At 43.5% G+C, this 12,064-nt stretch overlaps 1 long non-coding RNA gene across 1 annotated transcript; it reads right to left on the reverse strand.

Moving 5' to 3' along the window:
- Positions 1-652: 652 nt before the first annotated feature.
- LOC123585468 lies at positions 653-10,975 on the reverse strand. Its single transcript, XR_006706210.1, has 5 exons — positions 10,089-10,975; positions 9,360-9,395; positions 2,733-3,485; positions 1,148-1,404; positions 653-830 (listed from the first exon to the last, which is right to left on the reverse strand). It is a non-coding gene; the product is annotated as an uncharacterized LOC123585468 (long non-coding RNA).
- Between the last annotated feature and the right edge of the window lie 1,089 nt (positions 10,976-12,064).

The raw sequence follows: 12,064 nt of genomic DNA on the forward strand, positions 1-12,064 counted from the left end.
GGACTAAATGTCTAAAATATTGCTCTCATAAAAATATTTCAGAAGGCTTTAAGTCTATTTTTGACCAGAGAATCCAAATGAAGTATGTTGCTTCTAAAATGAAAGATAATTCTTGATGAAGAATATTTTATTTTATGTTACTCATTTTTTTCATTCTTCTTCTACTATGAGTTATCTATTTTGCTAACCCTTGGGAGGGTAGATATACTATGACCCACTCTTTCTCCTTCAAGGCTGTGGCAGCAAGGATAGCACAGAGATTAAAAACATAACTTCTGGGACCATACTTTCTGGTTAATTTCCGTTCTGCCACCGGCCAGCTGCATGATCTAAAGCAAGTTAACTACTTTCTCTGGTCATCGGTTTCTTCATAGATAAAATGGGGTTAATAGTGGTACCTACGTCATAGGAATGCTATGAAAATCAAATGAGTTCATTGTTATGTGTGGAATCTGCAGAATGCTGCCTGAAACCTATTAAGCATTCCATAAATTTTTTTTGTTTATTATTATATTGTTCTTGAGTCAGACAGATCTTGTTCAAGTTCTGAATCCTTACCTTCAGGTCAACACAATGGGATTAATAATGAAAACTTACTATATTTAACAAAATTACTGAAATATTTAGTATATAGCTCATAGAACACAGTGAGTAGTAGATGCATGTGATAACCATTTTTATTGTTCATTTAGTTGCTCACTTTACCTAGGAAATTCCGGGCTCAGTGATGTTCTATGAAATATTTACTGAAGTAAGGAAAGAAAAGCCAGGCAGTGCTCTTGATTCTGTTAGTTTCTTCCAGGTTGGTCATCCACTTTTGCTACTGTGCTCTGGTGGGAGGAAGCAGAAGAACAAGTTTGGGAAGGGGTTCAAAATTATTACAAGCATCATAGAAACACCCTAAACTAACTCCCAGTGAGGTATCCCTTGTATAATCCCCTCCTCTGCAGTGTGGACAGGACCTGTGACTAGCTTCTAACCAACAGAATATGGCAAAGGATGTCAGTCCCTCGATTCAGTTACGCTATATGGCAGAGTATCCCTGCTGTCTAAGACGTAAGCATAGAAGCATTTTCTAGGAAACTTCTAAGTTAGCTGGAAAGTCATTATCTGCTCTTACTATGTCACAGTAATTTTCTGGCATTACCTGACTCTTCAGTGAAAAACTTCTAGCATCGTTGCAGTCTGCTGCATTTGACTGATGGGGCCGATCAGGAAGGGGGCCAGAAGAGACCAATTTCTCTATCCAATTTCATTCCAAGTTTTGGCACAAAATTTCTCTAGAGCGAGGATATCAGTCATAGCACAGAGACTCCCAACCCGTGGGGCTGTAGAGAAGCTCCAAGTACTAAGTAAAGTGGCACCAAGTCATACTCTCCACAATAGTAGAAATTAAAAGGCAGCCTGGAGAGAATAGGAAGGATTACTGAAGCACCTGCTTTTCAAAGCTTAATGACCACCCCAAAAAGACTGAGAACCTGCTTGAGAGACCAGGGAAACTGAGGCTGAGGTACCTCCTGTGTGATGTAGGTGCGTGCATGTGCACACACACACACACACACACAAACACACACCCCTCCATAATCATAGAAGCTTGAACAAATAATCCAAGATTTGCAGTCAGAAAATCTTTTATTTTTTTTAACGGCTTATTTATTTCTGAGGGAGAGAATACAAGCGGGGGAGGGACAGAGAGCGAGGTGGACAGAGGGTCTGAAGCAGGCTCCCAAATGACAGCAGCGAACCTGATGTGGGGCTCGAACTGATGAACCGCGAGATCATGACTGGAGCTGTATTCAGCTGTTCAACTGACTGAGCCACCCAGGAGCCCAGAAAATCTTTTTTTGTTTGTTTGTTTTTTGTTTTTGTTGTTTGTTTATTTTTCAGAGAGAGACAGAGAGATAGAGCTCAAGCAGGGGAGGGGCAAAGAGAGAGGGAGACACAGAATCTGAAGCAGGCTCCAGGCTCTGAGCTGTCAGCACAGGGCCCGACGCAGGGCTCGAACTCACGAACTGTGAGATCATGACCTGAGCCGAAGTTGGTTGCTTAACCAACTGAGCCACCCAGGCGCCCCCAGAAAATCTTTTATTTTCAGCATACGTGTAATTTTGTATTTTATCATTTACTAACAAGAATACGGAACAGGCACTATGAACTTTTGTTTGGGTCCTTGAAGATCTATAAAGACGCTCCTTAGGGTACATACACCTATCAACACTTGGAGATGCTCACCTTCCATGGCTGCCTGCCCTTCTCTGGCAATGGCAAAGGTACAGATTAAGACTCACTTCCTGCACGGCCAGCCATAGCTGATGTCAACCTGGCTCCCCCTGGTCTCTATAGATACTCAGACCTGCTGATACTCTGAGCAGGAGGAATCTTGGGAACACCCGGGTCGTCTCTACCATTGACAGCAGAGGTCACCAAGCCTCAGAAGAGTGAAGCCATGTATTCAAGGTCACACAACCACTCTGGTGCAGGGACAGGACCAGCAGCCAAAGCCTGGTCTTCTTTCCAGCTCTGCCCTATTGCTATTCTGCGTATGCTGGAAGAAGGAGGCAGTGGATGTTCAGGGAATGCAAAGTCATGCTAGTGTTTGGATTTTAAAATTTAATATTGCAATTTTAGCCTAAAATAAAACCAAATTAAAAAGGTACATCTGCTGCAAAAAAAAAAAAAAAAATTAAATAATGCACTTTGGGCGCTAATACACACAATTGTGAATAATTAACCTTGTAGATTTATTCCTAGTAGTAGGGCGGGCAAAGGCCCCAGGGGCAGGAAGGCAGCAGGGCTTTGTGGGACGTCTTTCCTCCTGGGCATTGCCCCCTCTTCCCTATTCCCTTCCTCAAAGCCATATAGTGGCCTCAAACTCTCCTGTGTTCTTAGGGGTACCCCTTCCCGCATCACAATTGACATTTCTTATGTTCACCAGGCGGCCAGCTGTATTCGTTTGCTAGGGCTACTGTAACCAAGTATCACAGCCTGGGTGGCTTAACCAACAGAAATTTCTTGTCTCATCTCCTGGAGGCTGGAAGTCCCAAATCAAGGTGTTGGTTGGGACGGCTGGTTCTTTCTGAGGGCTCTGAGGGAGGGCTCTGTTCCAGGCCTCTCCCCTTGGCTTGGTTGTCTTCATGTTCAATGGCATTCTCCCAGTATCTTCACCTGGTCACATCGTCTTCCGTCTGTACATGTCTGTGTCCAACTTTCCCCTTCTTAGAAGAAGCACAACAGTCATATTTGATTAGAGCCCACCAGAATGACCTTGCTTTATCTTGGTTGCCTCTGTAAACACCCGGTCTCCAAATCAAGTTATATTCTGAGGTACTGAGAGGTTAGGATTTCAACACGTGAATTTGAGCCAGGGATACGATTCAACCCTTAATGCCAACTGCACTGGTAGACCACGTGGCTGTGAGTTGGCCGGAAGATAGGACTTGTTTCTCCCGGCTCTGAGTTCCTTTCTCAGTCTCACCATCGTCTGCCTGAGAGAACATGAATAGGTCACTGCTTCTTTCTAAGCTTCTACTCCTGTGTTTTCAAATTAGACGAAGTCACACCTGCTTCTCAGAGCTGTGATGACAAATAGGATAGCATCCATAAAAAGTTCTAGGACAACACCTGATACATCAGACCCTTTCAGTACCTGTTTATGTTCCTACTTTTGTCCACACCAAGAAAATACCCATAGGTAAGTACTTACTCTGATCATTATTAAAGGAAACTGAGCAAAATACATCTACATATCTGCCCTTGGGAGCTTTCGTTCAAAGAGAACGTCATATATAAAAACAAACAAAACCAGTATATAAAATAAAGCACGGTAGTGGGAAGGATGGGACCAACTACCAAGGATCCTTCTTCTCCCCAATATTTACATATTCCCTGAGAACACTCAGGAGTAATTTCTTCCTTGTTTTTCAAGGTGTGCAGGGCAACGGCTTGGGTAGTTTTACTTTATATTTAAAAATAACAAGGGGCACCTGGGTGGCTCAGTTGGTTAAGCGTCCGACTTCGGACAGGTCACGATCTCACAGCTTGTGAGTTCAAGCCCTACGTTGGGCTCTGTGCTGACAGCTCAGAGCCTGGAGCCTCCTTTGGATTCTGTGTCTCCGTTTCTCTCTCTGTCCCTCCCCTGCTCATCCTCGGGCTCTCTCTCTCTCTCTCAAAAATAAATAAACATAAAAAAATAACAAATGGGATCTATGTATGGTTATGAACTGCAATAGAAAAGTTGAAAATATCATTACATACTTTTTTCATAAAAATCTGTTTGTTTTTGGTAAAAAATAGGACCATATAATAAGTGTCGTTTGATAAATCTTCACATTCCCTATGTTAACAACGCCCCTTGAACATTGTTCTATGTTAATGCATGTCCTTCCCTAAATCATTTTCAATGGCTAAATAGCTTTTTGTTATATCGGTGAACCAAAAGTTGATGGGCATATAACTTTTGGCAAATTTTGAATTATTCTGATAATGAATATCATTTTTAGACCTTGTATATAGCTAATATTATCCAGTATTATTATTAGTAGTAGTAGTATTGACCAATGCTTTGATGAGATCCTTAATATTTCTACATCTCCTTGCTCTTTCCACTGGTATGATCATTAATCTTTGCATATATAGACCCAAACCTAATAGCTGGGATTGCGGAAGATGAAAAGGACATGTTATACACAGAGCTCTATTCACAAGAGTTTTAAAAATCCGACACAAGGATTTGTAAATACATCTGGAGAGACTTATTATGCTTGTGCTTCAAATAAATTAGTTACCAAACTGCTGCTGAAAAAAAAAAAAAACCTCTTCCAGCAGGACATTTGAAAATAGTAGGGAGAGAGGATATAATAATTAGAATTCAGAAGAAGGTACTAATGAGTCATAGAGGAATCTGGAGAAAGGGTTTTGATTGGGAAGAAAAATGGCTGAGGGAGCATACAGAAAGTGGGGCCTGGAAAGGAAGTAGCCCTTGTCCATAATGTAGCATAAAGGGGGAATCCCGCCCAGAAAGTGGTGCAAAAAATCAAAGATCTCGCCTGAAGTAAGGAACCCCTTTATGATTGCTGGGGCTTTTGTCTTTATGGAATTTTGCGAGAAAGTGCTGGGAGGATGTGGGTTCTGGAGTTGAAGCTCATTGTGTTGTGCAGACTTAAGCAAGTCAGTTACTATTGCTGGGCCCAGCTTTCTCAATCTGTAAACTAAGGACACTGGGTTAGAAAATGAATAAGGTCCCTTTTAGATTCTATTTTTAAAAATCCTTAGTCTTTTAAGATTGCGCAGATAGAAAACTAACAACTTAATGAGTAAAGAGGCTAGGAGGTTAAAAGTGCAAAGTCAGGGCTTCACCAAATGTTATTAAGCCTCGGGTCCCACCTCTGCTAAAGCCCCATCACTCCTGCCCTCTCTTCTGGCTCCTGTCAATTTACTATTCAGATCAACTGACTAATTCTGTCTGAAAAGAGAATGGAAAATCTCCGTGTCATCGGATACACTTTCGCTTTGATGGATGAGGCTTAAGTTCCAAAGAGAGTGTTAGGCAGGAAAATCCGGCTCGTTCAAACTAATTACTGCATATCTGATTTATTTTCCTCCTTAATGCTGTTTATTTTGTTTTTATTCAAAATATAAAATTGCTCCCCGAGTTGGGAGATTAATGGCTTTCTTCTCCTTTAGCAACAGATCATTTGTGGATCCAGGTTATAAATAGGAGGTTAGAATCCATGACTCATTGTTTTGTTTTGTTTTGTTTTGTTTTGTTTTTTCCTTGTTCATACAGGATGTCCCTTGAGATTAACTGTGGCTTTTTTTTTTTCCTGTCAAGTTAGAAACATTAACATCTAATTATTTGTGGGCTACTGTGTGCAAGGTTTTTGTTTTTAGGAAAACGTAATGCTTTTTTTGTGTGTGCCATTCTCCTGGAAAATTTCATATTTTGATAAACTAGAATTTCAAACATCATTGAGCCACGGCTTGATTGATCACATTTTTGCTTGATTGATTCATCCATCCATTTAACAAATGTGTATTTATTGTACACTGACTCCATATAAGGAATGTGCATGTTCAGTGTTTCAAATACAGCAGGCTCTGATACTGAGGCTGGAAGGAACAGAGGTAGGGAATTGCTTCTTGGGTCAATTTGTTGTATGCTTGGAGTTTATTCGTTTGTTTATTACGTGTTTCCTACTCATCCATCAAACATCTGCTACAGTCACCCATCCTGCTGGGGTTTTTGCACAAGTATGGTGCATTTGCCATTCGTCCGTTCATTTATTCAGCAGCAAAAGCAAGAACAAAACACAATCCCCTACCGGGTGTCACTCCCCAACTAGACTGTGAGATATCAGGAAAACCGTTTTGAAGGGCTTTGAATGACATATTTAAAGAACTTTGACTTAATTTAGTATCTGTTGTTGTTGTTGTTATTATTGTTGTTTTCCCCTGCTTTATCCATGCTCTGCTGTACTCCCTGGCTGTTGAACTTGAGACAAGTTACTTAACCTCTCTGTGCCTCAGTTTCTCATACATTAAGTGGTGTAGCCATCAGTATGCAGTCAAGAAAATAGAATGTACTGCAGATATTTCCAGCAGAGAAGGCTTCAATGCAGGTGATTAGTTATAAGCCTTGGGAAGAGATCGAAGAATAAAGGGGAGAAGAGAACGACCAAGAGGGGAGTAGGCGCTTGCTTACCAGACTTGGCGGGAGCGCAGCCTGCGCGTGCTGTTCACCCGCTAGAGGCATGGTCGCTGCCACTGCTCTCAGGCAGTCCCCGCAGCTGTGAGGACCAGAAGGGGCACCCCCACTAACACCGCTACCACTGGGGGAGGGGGACACCCGTGGCAGCAGGGAGCAAGCAAAACAAGACAAAGGCAAACTTCTCCCTTCCTCCAGTGTTCCAGTCTCTCCCAGTGCCTCCCACTGGCGAAGCCCAACCAGGAGGCAGCTGACCAGGGGGCCTGGGAACTGTAGTGTGCAGGCTCCCACGCGGTGTAAAGGAGAACAGCAGAGGGCAGGAATGGAGCTGGCAGCTGACAGGCAACCAGCACAAATGGGGACAAGGACCTTGTCTGCTTGCTGTGAGTTAATGAGTTCAAGCACGCAAGGCCCTTTAAGACAATACCTGGTGTTAGTAAGCAGTTGCTTTTAAGAATTATCGCCATTATCTAGTGACTCAGGGAGTCAGGGAAGGCGTGTAAACAGAGCGGTAACAGAAGCAGATTTACATCTGAGAAAGTGCAGCTGGGGGTCATGGAAAAGGAAGAACATTGAAGGGTCACATGAAAGGCAGGGACCACTTAGGAGCGGGTTGGAATATCTGTGCCATAATGGGGATGGAAAAGAGGGAATTGATTATAGGGTTATTGAGGCAATAGAATTATCCAGACACAGTGATTGGTAGGAGGATGTAGAAGGATCCTGTTCCAAGATGGTTCCAAACTTTGGGTATGAATGACTGTGTGGAGAGGGGATGGTCTCATTACCCATCATTATGTCATCCAGACGAGGGTGGAGTGTGTCTTATTTTTTTTAAGTCTTTATTTATTTATTTTTCAGAGAGAGAAAGAGAGAGAGAGAGAAAAAGAGAGAGAACGAGTCGGGGAGGGGCAGAGAGAGGAGGACTGAGAATCCAAAGCGGGCTCTGCCCTGACAGCAGCGAGCCAGATGCTGGGCGCAGACTCAAGAACTGTGAGATCGTGATCTCAGCCAAAGTCACACTCAACCAACTGAGCCACCCGGACGCCCCTGGAGTGTGTCTTATTGATCAATAACTCGTTGCAACAAGGAGAACGCACAGTAGTCTTTGTGTTTGTGCCTGATTATTATTTATTGAGTGAAGGAACCAATGAGTAAATTACTTAATGCCTTCACTTTTTTTTTTTAATTTTTTTTTTCAACGTTTATTTATTTTTTTGGGACAGAGAGAGACAGAGCCTGAACGAGGGAGGGGCAGAGAGAGAGGGAGACACAGAATCAGAAACAGGCTCCAGGCTCTGAGCCATCAGCCCAGAGCCTGACGCGGGGCTCGAACTCACGGACCGCGAGATCGTGACCTGGCTGAAGTCGGACGCTTAACCGACTGCGCCACCCAGGCGCCCCTGCCTTCACTTTATTAAAGATGAAATTGAAATATGGAGACAGTAGTTCACTTTCCCAGAGTTCTGTAACTAGTAACTAGCTAAGTCACAATTGTGAGTTTTCTTATGTCCATTGCCCTTTGCAGTGACCACACAGGGGACCTAACACCACAAGCACATGAAACCATTGGTCCCTGTGCCAACTGTGGTTCTAGAATAACTAGAGACCAGATTCCTACTTTTAAGAGAGAAATTAGGATAGGCAACCTATATCCACACAAATAACCATGATGGCTGCTGACATTTGGACACTCTTCAGGAAAGAAATGGAGACCAGTTCCATTTATTTAAACAAGCATATGTAATCTGCCCAGGTTGTTTCTGTGTTAGGAGCTGGGGTATACCTTCAAATAGGATGCATCCCTTCTCTCAAGGGTCTTGCGACAAGGGATAGAATCTGAAAAATTATGTTGCAGGAGCTTTTCTGGATTTAGAAAGGTAGAACACTGGAAAAGAATATGAAAACTTACCCTGCGCACCATACCCATCTCGCAGTGGGTGCTGCCCGCCCTGGGATTTCTTTGCAAATAGCACAGACCAGAGTCAGAGCACCTGTGAGGCCAGCCTGGGTACCGAGACATCTCTACCACACCTCCCAAGGAAGACCTGGGAGATGATGTCCCATATCTGTGTAACCTAGAATATTCGTTAGAAGTGTAGGTTCTTGGGCCCCAACCAGACCTGCTGAATCAGAACCTTGTGGGCTAGGAGCTTCTGGCAAAAGTTCATGCCTGAGAAATGCTTCCTCTGGCCTCAAGCCAGGACCCTGCCCTGTTCATCTGTCACTGACTTGCTCCTTTCCTGAAAGGCAAAAGTAGTGTCTACTTCATTCAATCACTTCTCTTTCACCAGAGCCCTCCTCATGTATTATGCATGCCTCTACATCTGTGTGCCTTCCCACTAGCCTTTCTTTGCTCTGTGATGACAAAAGTCACTGTCTAATTGCAATCCCCCAACTCCCCACAATGCATGGGACTAGGTTCAAGTTCCCGGACGTACTTTGCTTCCTCTTGACCTTAAGCATCTGCACAGCTAGTCCTCACTTGACCATCATCTCCATTTCTTTGTTTTGTTGTCTCTTAATCAACCACCCGAACAGCTCAAACATGTTCTCCACCAGGAACCCATTCTATACTTCTCAGATTGCCACAGGTTCTTGGTGCTCCCCTTATCGGAGTCATTCTTTTTATTATTGTATCTTTCTCTTTGCTTACCTGACACTTCTGTCTCTCATGCTTGACCGTGCACTTCTGTGAAGGGAGGGAATTGGGTCAGATTCTCGGGACCCCCAGATTCTGGTCTGTAAAGTTAGTCTCCACTGAGTTAAAGGACAGCAGAGTTGATGAGCTAACTACACATCCTAGCCTCTGGCACACGAGCTCTACCCTGGGTTCTGGGGAAAGAGAAAGAGAAAGTTTCCCTCCAGACCACGGTGTCAGCTTAACATCTGCCACTTCTGGACAGTGTCCTACGGCTGGGTGAGCCTTGTATCTTTGTACCTTTGGGTGATTATCCCTGTTTGAAGAAGGTCTTGAGGGTAAAGGGGAAGTCCCCACCAGGGGTCAAAGCCCTCTGCACATTCTGAGAAACTTGACCCGAAGAAGAGGTAACACCGCTTTTCCCTTCCCCCAGTCATTGCAGAGGGCAAGCTTCTCCACCCTTCAATCTCAGAAACAGAAGCCTGTCCCCAACACACCCAGTCATTTGTTTTCCAGGATTTGAAGCAGAATTAATTAGCTTGGAAAAGCATGGGGAGAATGCTAAGTATTATTAATGGCACAATTAACAGTTCCTTCCTACAGGGGCTGGGTGGCTCCGGTCTCCCTTGGACAGCTCTTAAAGATGGACCCTGTTCTCCTCATTTTCACTCTAATAAACTCTGCTGAGTGCCCTGGGACCCTGTTCCCAGCCGCTCCCTGGCAAAGTTGTTACCAAGGACCCACCTGTACCAGGATGAGGTTGAGTCCCAGGCTGCTGCTCACTCTGTGGCAGAGGAAGTGGATGGACACCAGGTAGAAGTTCTCAGCAAAGGAGGGAAAACCTAAGGGATGCAAAAGGGAAGCAGACAGAACGTGAATCAGCACTGTGTCCCAGGATCTATGCTTGATGCTTTATTCGCTCAATATAATACTCATCACAGCCCCATAAGGTAGACACATTGCTATCTCCCTTGTACAGGCACAGAAAGGGAGGCTCACAAAGGATACATGCATTGTCCACGGACACTTTTCTAGTAATTATCAGAGGATTTACCAAAAACCTCTTTTGGTTTGACTTTGAAATAACAAGTATTCAACCAACATGTAGTATTGATAGATTCTCTACAAGGACCTAACACTTTACTACAGGTCCTGTGCATGGGGGTTTGTCCCCATCCCCCACCCAGACACCACCCCCCTCAATAAATCTCTCTGGGCTTAGCACTTGCCTTCACCACCGATCTATCCCATTTCCTTTCTTTCTTCTATTTGTCCACTAGTATTGCCGCCTTTTCTGGATTCCTATGGCAAATGAGAGATGATTCAAGTTAATGATTAAAGAGACCTGCCTTGGAGTCAGTGTGCATTACAACCAAATATCGGCTCTGTTAATTGATAACTTTGCACTTTGGGAGATGTATTTAACCGTTCTATGCCTTTATTTCCTCATCTCTAAACTGGAGATAATGATAGTTAATTCGATTATTGCTGACCCCTAGAATCCCCACTCTTTCCACATTTTCAGCTGAGTCAAGCCTTAGCTCCCCCAGGGAGCTTTATGTGGCCCGTTACACTGAGTTAAGGACACCGCTCTGTCCTCTGATACTATCCTATATGCTTTCTTGGATGACTACCCCCGCCACATTATTTTATAAATGCCTACTGCACTTGACTAGTACTATGTGCTGTACCATGAAATACCATGTGTTGTTCATCTTTGGATTCCCCAATAAACCAGGATGGGTCCTAGCACATGATGGGTCCTAGCTAGGATGGGTCCTACCATATGATGAATCTCCAACTAACATTTGTTGAAAAAGTGAATGAATAAATGAATGAATGAGTGAAGTGATTGTGAAGTTGACTTTTGAAAGACGAGTAGAGAGGCAAGCGGACAGGGAGGCAAGAGGTAGAAAGAAGGACAGCTTAAATAGAAGGAGCTATGTGAGCAGAGGCTTGGAGACATGGAGCCTTTGGGGATCTGTATGGGAACTGAGAGTAGCTGAGGACAACAGGGTTACAGGCTCCAAGTTAGGGGGACAGAGTGGCATTAAGTCCAGGGTCCTTTTGCTTCTGGGATCAACACTTCTGAAGCCTTAAGTCTCAGGATCCATCGAGGCTTGAAAGGAACAAAATATTGGTTCAGCATGAAGGATGTTTTTGTTGTTTTGGTTTTTTCCAGTTGAATCACCAGATAATGCATTGATTTGGTCACACTTTGAAACCATCCAGTAGGCATATTTGTAGAAAAAACAAACAAAAAAGTACTTTTCATTCAAGTCACAGTTCAAGACCACAAAACAAAACAAAACATGTTTCTTTAATTAAAAGAAGCATTTAAACCATTTTGGCATTTCTGAAATTGTCATCCATCGTTCAAACTACTGTGTCCGCGTTGCCAGGGCAAGGGTCCTAGAATGGGCATTTTATCCCTGTACAAAGTATCAGAAAGGTGAGACCGGTTTTTCTCTCCAGCCCCGTCACCAAATCCTCCATAAGGAAGGAAGAGTCATTTTTCTGATTGATGGGAGAAGATTTCTTCCACTAGTTCAGAATATTTTCAGACTGGAGTGGTGACTGATTAAAGGTTGAAATCAAGAAAAGGTTGAGATTTACATCACATAAATATGGAGGATGTTGTAAATATAGTTACCGCAAGATTTATTTCGGGTTGGGTGTGCGCACACACATGTGTGGGATCATAACATAAAACATATCTT

Source organism: Leopardus geoffroyi, chromosome C3 (assembly GCF_018350155.1).
Source record: "Leopardus geoffroyi isolate Oge1 chromosome C3, O.geoffroyi_Oge1_pat1.0, whole genome shotgun sequence".
NCBI classification, from domain to species: domain Eukaryota; kingdom Metazoa; phylum Chordata; class Mammalia; order Carnivora; family Felidae; genus Leopardus; species Leopardus geoffroyi.